This window comes from Tiliqua scincoides, chromosome 2 (assembly GCF_035046505.1).
Source record: "Tiliqua scincoides isolate rTilSci1 chromosome 2, rTilSci1.hap2, whole genome shotgun sequence".
Taxonomy (NCBI): domain Eukaryota; kingdom Metazoa; phylum Chordata; class Lepidosauria; order Squamata; family Scincidae; genus Tiliqua; species Tiliqua scincoides.
Window position 1 is genome coordinate 6,952,244 of NC_089822.1, and position 13,754 is coordinate 6,965,997.

Below are 13,754 nucleotides of genomic sequence, written 5' to 3' on the forward strand. Positions count from 1 at the left end.
ACCCCCACACCCACCCTGAAATTTGGGTGGGGATGCTTCCCCCTATAATTACACCCACGGGAGCTCCACATTCATGGTTTCAGTGTGTTCCTCATGCTGGGCTGCAGCCCAGGGTCAGCCTGACCAGACTACAGCTGCTTCATTCCTATGCTATTATTATCATTGCTATGTCAAAATGCTCTGTTCAAATAGATATATGATGCAGAAGCTTAATATTTTCATCAAATGTCTATTATCTCAAATGTAAAGCTTAAAGCACACCTTAAACATCCTCCAAAGGTCATCAATTCCAGCCCATTCTCAGAAGCAGGAATCTTTCTTAGAATTATTCATAACAAAGGACTAAGTATCTTCATTGGAGGTGATAAATACTGTCTTGGAGTACACAGGTACAAGTGACCTCAGGAGGTCTTTTGTACTATTCTCCTGCCTCATGGACTTAACCCAGATAAACTAATCCAACCAAATGCTTGACTAAGCTAGGCCTAGTTCTTTCTCAGGTGGTGAACCTGTATCAGGATCTTTAAAGCCCCTGGGAACAAGCCCTGTTAGACACTAGGGCTTGTAGCCGGAGTACCTCAAGCACACTGTTCTACCCAGTGGCCAAGAGCTACCAGGCAGTAATCCTGCCACCTGGGAACACTGGATGGGAAGAACTGTTCCTGCCAACTCCCTACCCCCAGATAAGCCAGGGGAAGGGAAGGGTGAGCCGGGTTGGGGGGGGTGGGGAAGAGGCAAATGGGACTGGCTGGGGGAAGGGAAAAGAAAATGGAGCTGGAGTAAACACACGCAAAGCAGATACATGCATTATGGAACCTAGAACTGGATGATAGACTGTGGCACAGACCCTCAGAGTTCTAGTTCATCAACAAGAAGCACTGTCCTTGAGGAAGGAATCTTTGTTTATATAGTATTTGTATTCAATATAATAAAATCTTTCGGCACCAGTACATGGCATCAACAAGACCCACAACTAAGGTCTTTAGGGTGTGGGGTACTTTGCGGTGAAGGTTATTGCTACCATGTGGTTCCAGCCATTCACTGCTGCTGCTGGCTTTTGCCCAGGCATGAACACAGAAGGCAAGTGATTAGGTCCTGCAAGAGGCATCTTGCAGAAATGGTGAGAGGAGAGCAAGCGCTGTGGGGCTCTGTGTCATGAATAACCACTGCCTGGGGCTCTAATGAACTAGCTTTACAACATATGGAAGCTGGGAAGGGAGATGTGTAATTTTATGGGAAGATTTCTTTTTCTCTTCATGGACGTTCAAAGTGACTTGCAAGCATCATCTTGTAATCCTTCGAACTACTGGGATTGCTGTCCTCATGTTGTAGGTGGTGAGATTGAAGCTGGGGGGGGGGAGAGAGAGAGAGAGAGAGAGGGTGGCATACCTAGTAAGGACACAAGGTGAGCTCATGACAAGGGTTGTGATTTGAAGCAGAGGCTCAATCTTAGCCATTATTTTACACCAGTTCCCAATTAATTTAATAGGCTAGTTTCTGGTGAGTTCTGAACATCTGTCCAACAGTGGCAAACACGCAGCCCCTGAATGTTCATCCTAACGACTGGTAGAAGACCAGCTTTTGTTGCTTTGGTATTGCAACTAATTCTGGCAGCACCTCTAAAGTACTGAACATTTGGCTTGTAGGTTGAGGGATACGACAGTTGCTTAGGATGCAAGAGGCCCTGAGTTCTGAACTGGCCAAGCTCCCATCCTGGACAGTGGCATACAAAGGTCATTTGGCACCTGGGGCCCATAAATTTTTGACACTCCCCCTCATATGACAAAATTAATAAATTTGGGCTGTAAGTTTGGGTGGGAGACCAGGTCTACCTGCCCAGCAAACCTTGGCCACAGAGGCCAAAGTTCAACATGGAGCCCTGGTCTACCCACCTGGAAGAGGCAGCTCCAGAGGGCAGTCAGAATGGGAGCGCAGGTCTACCCAGCAGACAGATCTGGGCTACAAGCCCAGGCAGGAGCCCAGGTCTACCCACCCAGCAAACCTCAGCCTCAGAGGTACAAGTTCATCCAGGAGCACAGGTCTACCTGCCTGGTTGACCTGGGCTCTGAAGTTAATGTTCATGCCTCCCCAACACAAACTCTGGATCTGTCCCTGACTCCGTGATATAATGCCCCTGCATCTGGGGGCTCAATGTAGCTATCATGGTTAATAACCACTGATTATAGTTCGTTATCAATGTTTAGAATCCCCTAGAAAAGTCATCTAGGCCAGTGTACAATCACACCCAACCTTCCAACCAATGGCATCACTAGGATACCCTGTCTGATAACTCATGGTGTCACTCCCATAATTTTATTATAGAGCAATATAGGTTACCCAACCAATCAGTAATCAACAAAAAAAGTGGCCAATTTGATGACACTTACACAACTAAATTGGAATTCTATTAGCTCTGATATATAGTAAATGGACTCATAATAATATCTTATTGGTTCCATGCTGTGTCATAATAACACCTCGTTAACTCTCAAAACATTCAGACTCATTGGTCAATTTGAGTTAAGGAAATCTACTTTTTATGGCATAAGGCAGTTGTGTTTTTCTTTTCTGGTTATTTGGCTATAGCTTTTGATTAATCTCTGTAGGCAACCTTCAGTCTCGAAAGACTCTGGTATCGCGCTCTGAAAGGTGGTTCTGGCACAGCGTCTAGTGTGGCTGAAAAGGCCAATTCGGGAGTGACAATCCCTTCCACACTGGGAGCAAGTGCAGTCTGTCCCTGGTCTGTCTCCCTGGCTATGGGCCTTCTTTCTTTGCCTCTTTGCCTCAGAGGCAAGTGTCTCTTCAAACTGGGAAAGGCCATGCTGCACAGCCTGCCTCCAAGCAGGCCGCTCAGAGGCCAGGGTTTCCCACCTGTTGAGGTCCACTCCTAAGGCCTTCAGATCCCTCTTGCAGATGTCCTTGTATCACAGCTGTGGTCTACCTGTAGGGCGCTTTTGATTAATAGAACACAGGTATTTCAATGAGGTTTGTTTCATTGCATTCTGCTGTAAATTACACACCAAATGGTACATAACATTATATTATTCCTAAAAACCACCATTTTGGTCACTAGTGGTGTCACTCCCCCCAAGGGTGTCACCTTACTAACACCTTATTGGTTCCATGCTGTGTCATAATAGCATCTCATTAGTCCTTCGAACACTCAGTCTTATTGAGCCATTTTTATTTAAAGAAACATACTTTTTGTTACATAAGACAGTTGCATTTTTGTTTTCTGGTATTTTGGCTATACCTTTTGATAGAATGGAAATATTTCACTCTGTTTTTTTTCACTGCATTCTGCTGTAAATTGCACACTGAATGATATAAAGCATTCAATGTGCCAGTGATCCTGGGACACAGAGCGGCTGTTCCCCTATAGCTCAGTGATAGAACATATGCTTTGTATGCAAAAGTTCCCAGGTTTAATTCCTTTTACCTGCAGTTTTCAAACTCCCAGGGAGTTTGTGGGGAGTTCTTGTGGGGGTGGGGTGAGGCAGCGGGGTGGAGGGAAGGGCAGCAGTACGATCCCTAGGATTAGCGGAAGCGGAGCGCAATTGCTCCACTTTCACTTGTGAAGCTTTGGGGAGCCCTGCGGACAACCACGCAAGAACTCCCCGCACCCCTGGGAGGCTTCAGGAGGCTCTGGTAAGTGTACCCAAGCCCCTGCAGCCCCCCTAAGTGGCATGATCCTGGGGATCACACCGCTACCTACTCCCTGCCTCCTGGCTGCCCCTGCCCCTTAAGGGGAAACAGGCCAGGGCCCACAGGCTAGGGCGTCACGACCCCCCAGTCTGAAAAGCCCTGCCTTTTACCATTTCCAGGCAAAAGGACCTTGGGTAACAGTGTTATCTCCTGCCTGAGACTCTGGAGAGCAGCTGGCATTTTTAAGAAGTATGATTATTTTAAAAGTCACATTTGTTACATAATGTGGTTCTGGAGTTATAAGAACATCTGTGTTTTTAAGGTGAGCATTTTGTTAAGGAATTCTCTCTCTATTGGGTGTCCCCAATCAACTATGTGCAACTGCATTTGCTCATCCTTATTCTTTGTTACTCTTGCCAGTTCTCTACTACCCTCCCTCTGTTGTCTCACCCAGTCCACATTTATTTTGATAGCAACATTCATACCCCACCTTCCTATCATATATTTTCAAGACAGTTCAACAGTAAGAAAAAAAAATACATTCATCATGAAAGGTAATCTAAGAGCATCAATGATCTGAATAAAAAGGATCAGAATTAATTAGCTGCAATCAGACCTCCATGTATTATTTAAGAAGCAGCATCCTTAGAAGTCCACTGGATACAAAAGTTGGAGCTGCCTGCCGAAGAAGCAATGATCCGACCATCATGCTACTATGGCATAAACCACATCGTCCTGGAATAGAGAGACCTGAGAGATGCTGCTGAGATTTATGCCTAAGAAAAATGGAAAGCAAATTTGAGATTTTTCCTCAAGCAAAATATATGAGAAAGTTTGCAAAACAGCTAAAAGAGTTCCAAAAAGATGAGCAATGTTTCTGGAGGGGTGGTCCTGCCCTTCCTTAGAATTTTGACTTAGAGAAGTTCAAAGCAAACTTGGAGGTTCCTTATCAGGCAAACTATCTGAAGAGTGTCCAAGGATGCAACAACTATGGCTGCAATCCTAACCTCACTTTCCTGGGAGTATGTCCCATTGAACACAATAGGACTTACTTCTGAGTAGACCTGGTTAGGATTGTGCCCTAAGTTTCACACAATCCCGTGGACACCACCTTCAAACAAAGAAAGGGGCACAAAACATGGTAAACAAACAAAAACAAACATTTCACCCCTCTCAGATATTGGAGGGTATACTTGCTCTTAAGTGGGAAAGAATATCCCAGCAACATTTCTGAAACTTCAGCAGTGCACAGGTGAATCTGACAATGTTTTCAGAGCCCCCTGATCTTGATGTGGTTTAAAGGAATTCATAATCTGACAATCAATCAATTGCTTAAAATAATCTATACTCAATCCAACAAGACTCTCTCACTGGACTGATAAGACTGCAGCTGTACTTCAGGAAGAAGCTTTACAAACAAATGTTTATGAATGGTCACACAGCAGAGCTTTTTTTCCCCAGATAGATTTCAGGTATTGTACAGAAGAAAAAGAATGAGTAAGTCTTTAGTTACTAATTTTGGCTTCGCACAAGTTCTCAGCTACTGGAAACAAGAAGTTACACCTGAGTGATGGTCTACTATACACCCATGGTTGCCATTAGTATAGACATCTTTTATCACCAAGATGCACTAAGAATGTTTGAAGCATGCTTTAATTTGAGAGAGAGAGAGAGAGAGAGAGAGAGAGAGAGAGAGAATGCACCAAGGCACCAAAGCATCTTGTATTTGCAAGGAAAGTTACACAAAGCCATGCACAAGACATTCAGACCTAAGCTTCAAATCGCAATGACTTCATGCTTATAAGACAGCTTCTTGTTTTCCATGCAAAATGACAGTTTCCCAGAGAACTGTGGAACGGATCACTTTGAACAGTGTTAAAACTACAGCGTTGAGTTGCAGTTGCAAATCACTCCAGGTAAGATTTTGCTCACAATCATTAATTCCTAAAGCTGCAGCAAACATAAAGGCTTAATAAGATCCACCAACCCACCCACGCACAAAAGAAGGTTCAAACAAAACTGCAAAAAGCAGAGACATTTTCAACAACAGTTGACAAACACGAAAATCCAATCTGCCCAAAATCACAATACAGACCTCAACAGAAGATACTTTAATGCCACATTTTGCCAGCCAAAAATCCCCACAAAAATACCAGACTGCAAAATCCATGCAAAATCTGAGATGCTGTTACTATACACGGAGTTGACTTCCACCAAAGATGCCAGCATTTGGGAAGGTTTCAAGAAGCAAATCAAAAAGAGGATTGCAGCTTCTCTTTTGAACAGCAATTAATGAAACATATTGACTGTGATAGATCATAAAAGTGAACAGTAAACTGAAACATACTACAGCACTCCAGGCAGACTGGAAACATTTTTTTCCCAATTAACCAAATTAGCCTCCGGACAGGGACGACAGGATGCTTCCTCACGATTAAATAAACTTGGAAGCATTGAAAAGAAAAGGAGAAAAATGAACTCCCACCATCCTTCCAGGAAAACAGCAAAGCAGGGAAGAGAAGACAGCTCAACAACCTACCTCAACAACTCTTCTTTTCCTCTCCTAGGGTGCCTGCGGTCATAAAATGCGCTACCCTGTTTTAAAGAAACATCTGCAAAAAACCCATTCTCTCACAGTGTCTGGAGCAGAATGTAGTCAGTTGTCGCTCATTTGAAAAAGGAAAGTTAAGCCCTTCTAGGAGCGGTTTGGAGGATTCCCTCCCACCACTCCCTTGCTAAACCAAAAGAATTTGGCACCCAGCCCTGGCTGTCCACCTGTACTGAAGGCTTGCCGGTATGTGGGGGAAGCCAGCGCCTATTTGGATGTGCCCTGCTCCCACACATGAACCGTGTTCTTTGAAAGGCTTTCTTTTCTTCTCCTTAAAAAAGAAAACAAAGTCACAGATGTCTGCCATCCTCTGTTTTTCAAGAATGCGTGCTCAGAATCGCTTCAGAAAGATGAGTGATACTGTAAATTTAAGAGATTCCAGGTATGCCCTCTGGCTTTACAACTTTAACACTTCAGTAGCCCATGGGGGATCTCACATTTTTTTAAAAAAATTGTGCAATACTGAGTTAAGCCCCCCTCTCTTGTGTTAGGTGCAAGACTTCATTGTTCTGATACTCTCAACTTTCATTTCTTGGTGGGGAGGAATCAGTGCCCCCATACAAAATGCAGACTAACAATGTGCAACATGTGGGACCATTTACACAAAGGGGGTGGTGTCTTGACTAACCAACTTAGCAGCCCACCTTTAAAGAAAACCTGAAAATGGTTGCGGACAGTGGCATAGCTAGAGGGAGTGCAAAGCACTACGTTTTGCAGGGAGCTTCACAACAGTGTGTAAGGGGCCCTTCCCCCTCTGCTTTGGAGCCATTCCATGTGGTGGGAGCAAAACAGAGGCATATGCCTGGCTCTGAGCCCCTTGTATGCTGTGATGAGGCTCCCTGCAAGACTTAGTGCTCTGCACCCCCTCTAGCTACGCCACTGGTTGCAGAGTTCTGTCCAGTCTCCACAAAAAGCTGCACCTGAAATCTCCTTTACTGTTTCAGCAAATTCCCCACTCCTCCAAAAAATAAGAGTTTATCTAAGCAATATACCAAATGACACAGTGAAGAGGGGAGTATGTTCTAAGGGGGGCAGTAGATGACTACATTTTCTCTGTCCTGAAAACAAAGCCTAGACATGACATTTAACACATCATTGTATTTCCATCTGTGATGTCAGCTGCAGCTTGCCTCCTGAAGCAAATGGCACCTGCAAGGTGGGGGGGAGTGATTTTTGTTTGGACTACAGTATGGGGGGTTAATCTCTCACCCTGGGCAAAACAGTCCCAATCTGGATCAGGATCTTGTAGTTTAAAAAAAAAATGCTGAACAGAAAGGGGTTAGTATGTTTATTGCTATGTCCAGTCTGATCATTAGAATGCAGCAAATGTGTGTCTAAGGTCAAACCACCTCTACCACACCTTCAGAATGTACGCCTCTCACCTGGTCTACACATGCAACAACACAAAGCAGAATAATTCTGTGCCAGCAAAATGGACTGCAGCACTTCAGACAGTGAATCACGTTTAAAACCTTGCCACATAAAGAACTCCCTGCAGGTAGAAAGTTAGTGCAACAGGGAGCAGGCCAGACCAGAACCTTTCTCCCTGATATGATCGTCTTTTTTCTTAATTTAAACTTGCAGGAAAGTTAGGGGAGCATGCAAAAATGCTACACTCTACCTGGTACAGTCCATTCTATGGCCTCAGAATTTCCCCCACCACATTCTGCTGCATGGACACGCCAAGCCTCTGTAATCATCTATATTCACTTAGGTGGCAGAATTCTGGTGTGCACCACTTCAGGCTGCAAGGGGGAGGTTGTGCTTTTCAATCCTCCCTCCACACAAGAGTCCCCAACATGTGGTAAACTAAAGCATTACATGTTTAGTGATGCCCTCTTCCCGATTTGGTAGTTTACCACATGCTAGAATCTTTATGTGGGTAGAGGAATGTTCAGGTAGATGACCCCTGCAGTCTGAAGTGGCACATTCCAGAATCCTGTCACCTATATTATGTTCTACTAATTATGTTATGATGTGCTAGTGCTAAAGTAGTAAATAAACAATAGGAAAATAGGGTATAGTTGCTGCCCTGCACTTTCACAATATTATAATTAAAAGAAGCCTGAGGTTTTTTTGTGTATGTCTTCTCTCCATGACACACAGTTGCCACACCTTTACAGTGCAGACGTTCAGAAATGGGTACAGTGGTATTTGCTGCCAGGGACGTGTGCCCAGGGTTGCAGCTTCAACATGAACTTCCTACAGGATCAGCTCATTGCTCCATTGAGCTCAGCACTGTCTACGCTGACAGGCAATGTCTTCCCAGACCTCCAGGCTGTGATCTTTGCAAGCCCTACCTGGAAATACCAGGGGCTGAACTCAGGACCTTCTACATGCAAAGCAGGTGCGCTGCCAGCAGGTGACGGCCCCTCTCGAGCCTGATTAAATTACAGGCCGCACCACCATCCGCAATACTAAGAGGGGAACGAAATCAAGACATTTCCTTTGGCCACAGGGAAACCAAGGCTATCTAGTCACATTGATTGAATTGTTTTAATTATTAAATCCAGAGTTGAAACACAGGTCACTAATGGTCACTAGAGCCCCTTAATTTTATACATAGACATTTTTGGAATGGGCATAAAAAACAACATAAAACGAAATAACAGCACTGCATCTTATCAGTTTTGGGTGTTTTTTTTTTACAGCTTTCTCTTATTAGTTCTATTTTTCAAAGCCTACTTGTGGCTGATCTTTGCTGCCTACAGAAGCCCTTCTGACCTCAAACACACATCTTGGAAGCTGATGGAAAAGCTGACTGGAGGATTGTGGTTCATGTTGCTCTAACAGTATGGCTGACTGACCGAAGACTCAGGCCTGCTCTCTACAGGCAGCACAATGCGGTTAGAATTATTAGATTTTCAGGCAGTCAGGTAGGTGTTATTGACTGGTTTGCCTTATCCAGACATCGAGTCTTTCCCAAGGACCTGGCATGCCTGGTTTTTATTCTATTTTTGACTTATAAATACTGTTGCAAAATATAAGCTGTTCCCAATAACACTGTTTTTTGCAGTTAATTGATTGTAATTTCTGTGGCTCCTCTGCTCTTACAGGTGTTTTGGAATAGCACTGAGGGCACCAATCACCACTAGGATCACTTTGGTCTTCTTTTGCCACAGCCTTTCAATTTCTTTGTATATCTTTGCATTTTGTCGTTTTTTTCAGTTCTTTTTCTTCTACTCTGTTATCACCTGGTACTGCTATATCTATTATGATGATGATGAATTCTGTTGGGAGTGGTGGTGGAATGAGCTATGTTCCAATGCAGGTGGTGGATATTTTTCTTTCATGTAAAAGAAAAAAAACTTTTCAAGTCAGAAAACCTAGGACACATGTAGACCAACAGAAAACCTAGAACACCTTAACCCAGCTGGCTTCCTGAGGCACTAGTTTTCTACTTGCATGGAAGGGAAAGTTTGGTTGGTTTGTCTTTAACTTAAGTAAGCTTTCAGTCATGTGGTTCTCTACTACAGTCTGGATTGGTGCAGTCTATTCTGCCACTTTAGGACCCTTCCCAATTCATTCTACTGTGCAAACCAGCTCTGAACTGACAACCAGGAGACCCCCAGTTTAAATCCTGCATGCGTTATGAATTCATAAAAGTGGCTTTAGATGTGCAATCTCCCTTAGCATCTGCTGCTCCTCTGGAAAACGGGGACCCTCGCCTCCCTTGCAAGGTTGCTGTAAGGCAACAATTATTTGAAGGGCTTGACAGAAATGCTCGGTGTGATCAATAGTAATGATGACAGCCATAGCTCCAAATGTGGTAATTTTTCTGTTTACTGAGGGCCAAACTCCTGCAATAGGAAAAGCCCATAAAAATCATGAATAAACCAAAAGCTGAGAAGTTGAGTGAAGTTTCAGTTTACTTGGAGATGTTGAAGAATTAGACCAAACTTCTGAAATCCTTTGGGATCCTGCATCTCCTTTCCCACCTTTCTCTTGAAATCCCACACCCAATTCACTATCAGCAACATCCCTGACTACTGGGTTTCTAAGGAGTGTCTGGGCACACTAATCAGTAAAGTCAGTGCAAACCATATGCCTGGCCCCAGATAAGGCAGCAGCAAAACTTGGGCAGTGTCCAGTAAATGCCAATCCACCCAGGCTTACAAAGGCAGAAGAAAAGAAATTGCCACCCACTGGTGTTCCTCATAAATTGCCCTGTGTGGGACACACCTATGTGTAACTGCTTTCCCACCCATGCTTGGAGCCTCCCCCCACCTCCAATTTCTTACAGGAGTTCGAGGACGTATGATGAATGGAAAAGCCGCCACATTTAATCAGTGAGGGAGGGAGCATAGTTCCAGCATGTTATGAGTGCTGTCTGTTGAAAGCCGACTGCTGAGTTCAGACTCCACACAGAGTTCAATAACATAACTGCCTTATTAACAAGACTGTATACAGCTTAATACAGGCTTGCAGCAGGACTTCTCCTAGTACAGTGGCAGAAAGAATACAGTCTAGCACCTGGACTGTGCTCAAGGGGACAGGGCACATTTCACATACCATCCCTGAATGCAACAAACATTCTAGATCAGGGGTCTCTAAACTTTTCGGCCAAAGGGTCGCATCAAATACCTGGCAAGGTGTCAAGGGCCGGGGGAAAAAAATTAAATATAAAATTTAAATAAATGCATTAGAGATGGAACTTAGATGAATGAATGAATGGGCTCCAATGTCCAGGATTTCTCCAAGCATCAACATAGCCAAGGAAATAAAGCACAAACAAGCACAACTCTGGTTCTGTTTGGTCAACTGGGCCAGAGGCTCTCAGGGAATCAGAGGCTGGTAGTAGGCCAAATAGAGGCTCTCCGTGGGCCACATCTGGCCTGCGGGCTGGGGTTTGGAGACCCCTGTCCTAGATGAACGCAGCTAGAAAGTCCCAGGTTCACTCCATAACATGTCTAGATAAACAGAACACAGATAGGAAAGCTTTTGGATGGGAACCCCAATGAGATGTTTCTAATCAGAGTACAGAAGACTGGAATGGCCCAGTAGTGTAGCCGGGGGGCAGGAGGCGCAGCAAATGCCCAGATTGACTCCGATGGTAAGTGAGAGCGACCACTTCAACAGCACATTACAGAGCCTGCTGTACTTGCTATGCTGCCTGCCCCCCCTACTACTGGGATGGACAAACCAATGTCAGACATTACATCAATTATTCAATTGCTCTACCAGTTTAGCAAGAAAGCTTTGATAGCCTTTTAAGTGGAAGAGTGGAGCGAAAATGAAAGGAATCTATAAAAAAATACAAAGGCTTTTGGCACTAGGGCTGTCAGTTGAATTATTTTTTAAGTTGATTAAGGTTTCCCTTTTAACCAATTAATCAATCATAGTTACATTTTCAGATCGCTGAAATTTCAATATATAAAATGCACTTATGGGATACTGAGGGAGACAATGTGAGACAATGGCCCAATTCAGATGGATTTCTAAGCCACGTTTGAGGCTATCATGACCAATACGTAGCAATTCTCAGGCTCATGCACATCCCTTCACTTCTCCTCCTCTTTTGTACATGACATGGGAGATGAAAAACTATCACTTTTCTTTTTTTCACAAACCCGGTGGCTTAGCTAGAGGGGGTGCAAGGCACTAAGTTTTGCAGGGAGCCTCGCTGCAGTATGCAAGTGCATAAACCATAGTTTATGTTACATCCTAACTCAGGAGACCGCGGTTTGTTCTAACTGGTTTCAAACAAGCCAGGACAAAAACATGGTTTTAGTTGTAACATAACCATCATTTGCAACAAGCTGCTCAGGGCTCTGGAGTAAAGCTGGACATTGGGCTCCTATGGGGTCACCTGTCTACCCTCTGATGTCACACTGGGCACTGCCACTGGAACTGAGGTTTCAAGTGTCAGTCTGGTCAGATGGCCCTCTGATAGGTGTGAGCCCTTAAAGCAGCAATTTCCAACCCTTTTTGTTTCACAGCACACTGAAAAGGCACTAAAATTGTCAAGGCACACCCATGGGTCTACTCTGGAACAGGGCTCTCATCGGGAGGAGGGGAAACAGGAAAGTACTGCCTGGATCTGGCCCCCAGGCAGGAGGTCTCCCTGGGAGTAGGGCCCAGATAGGTTACCCTACCCTCCTGGGACAACCAGCCCTAGGCAGGGCTTACTTCCCCCACCCCCAGCCACAAGGAGCTCCTCAGTCCCCAGACTTGGGGGGGGGGCTAGGAGCCAACCCTTGGGAGGCAATAGAAGTGACAAGCGCCGCCCACCCATCCACTGGGCAACCTTCATTGGCGCCACCTCACTCCAGCACCTGCCAGTGGCTTCTTTCCAATCACCCCTAGTGGGGTCCTGGCAGACAACCCCACCATCGGCAGGACCAGAAAGACAGCTAACCCCAGCAACTGTGAGGTAGTACAGGTACCGGTCTTGTTGAATGGACATTGCACTGGTTCCTGTGACATAACAGGGGCCAGAGGAATGTAAAGTATCTAACGAGAATCAACCACTGGAGCAGAACACTTCCTAAACCTCCGCAACTTCTTCCGGAATGGGGTAAGTTCAGGGACCCCCAATTCTCCCCGGCAGTAACTCTGCTCCCTGAACCCACCAAACGAGGGTCGGCCATGGATGTGACACACACCGTCAGTGTTTTTACAGTTGACAAGGTGTACACTGCTGCTAGTGGAAGGCTCGCATTCCCCAATGGCCCTACTAATAAAGGGCCTTCCCCCAAACTCCTGCGGCACATCAGTGTGCCATGGCTTGAAAACTGTTGCCTTAGACAATGCTCAAACTGGCCAACCCAATGGCACCTCTAGACAGAGCATCACTCTGAATTTCAGGTTCAAAAAACATGGTGGTTACAAGTCAGAGAAGAACACTGCCACTATAAAAAGGGTTTCTGGCTCCCCTAATCATGCACCCTCGTCCCTCTAAAATGCCAGTCAAAATGGTTATGGTAAATATAGTGGTAATGGTAAAGCAGGGCCCTGCTCTAAATTAGCACCTTACACTTTATTAATTAATTATTATTATTATTATTATTATTATTATTTTGTGAATTGACACACATTAAAATAGCTGTTTAAGAGCACCAATTCAGACTCAGCTCTTGTTCTGACCCCCCTCCCCCCCAATACCTGCAAATTCTAGTGAGTTATCTCCATTTGCAAAGGAGTTACAAAAGCTGTGTAAGTACTAAGGACTAGTGGATCCAGGGCTGAGACTACGGTATATTGGTTGGCTTCAGTTACTGACACAAGGAAGCAGACTGCTCTCCAGCCAAATCCAGGAAGGAAGCTTGCTTATGGCTGCAAATCTGAAGACCCAGACTTTAAACTAGAGTCAGCTGGTTGGAGAGGAAAGGGGTGACAAATATTCTCCATGGTATAAGCCAAATCTTTTCAACTTCTTATTTTTTTGGCAAGTACCAATTTTGCACTACCACCTTCTTGTGGGTACCACCTTTGCAAGTGCCATCACAGCCACCAGAGGCAACAGCTGTGTGCAGGAATGAGCTGCTTGCCCCACAGTTGT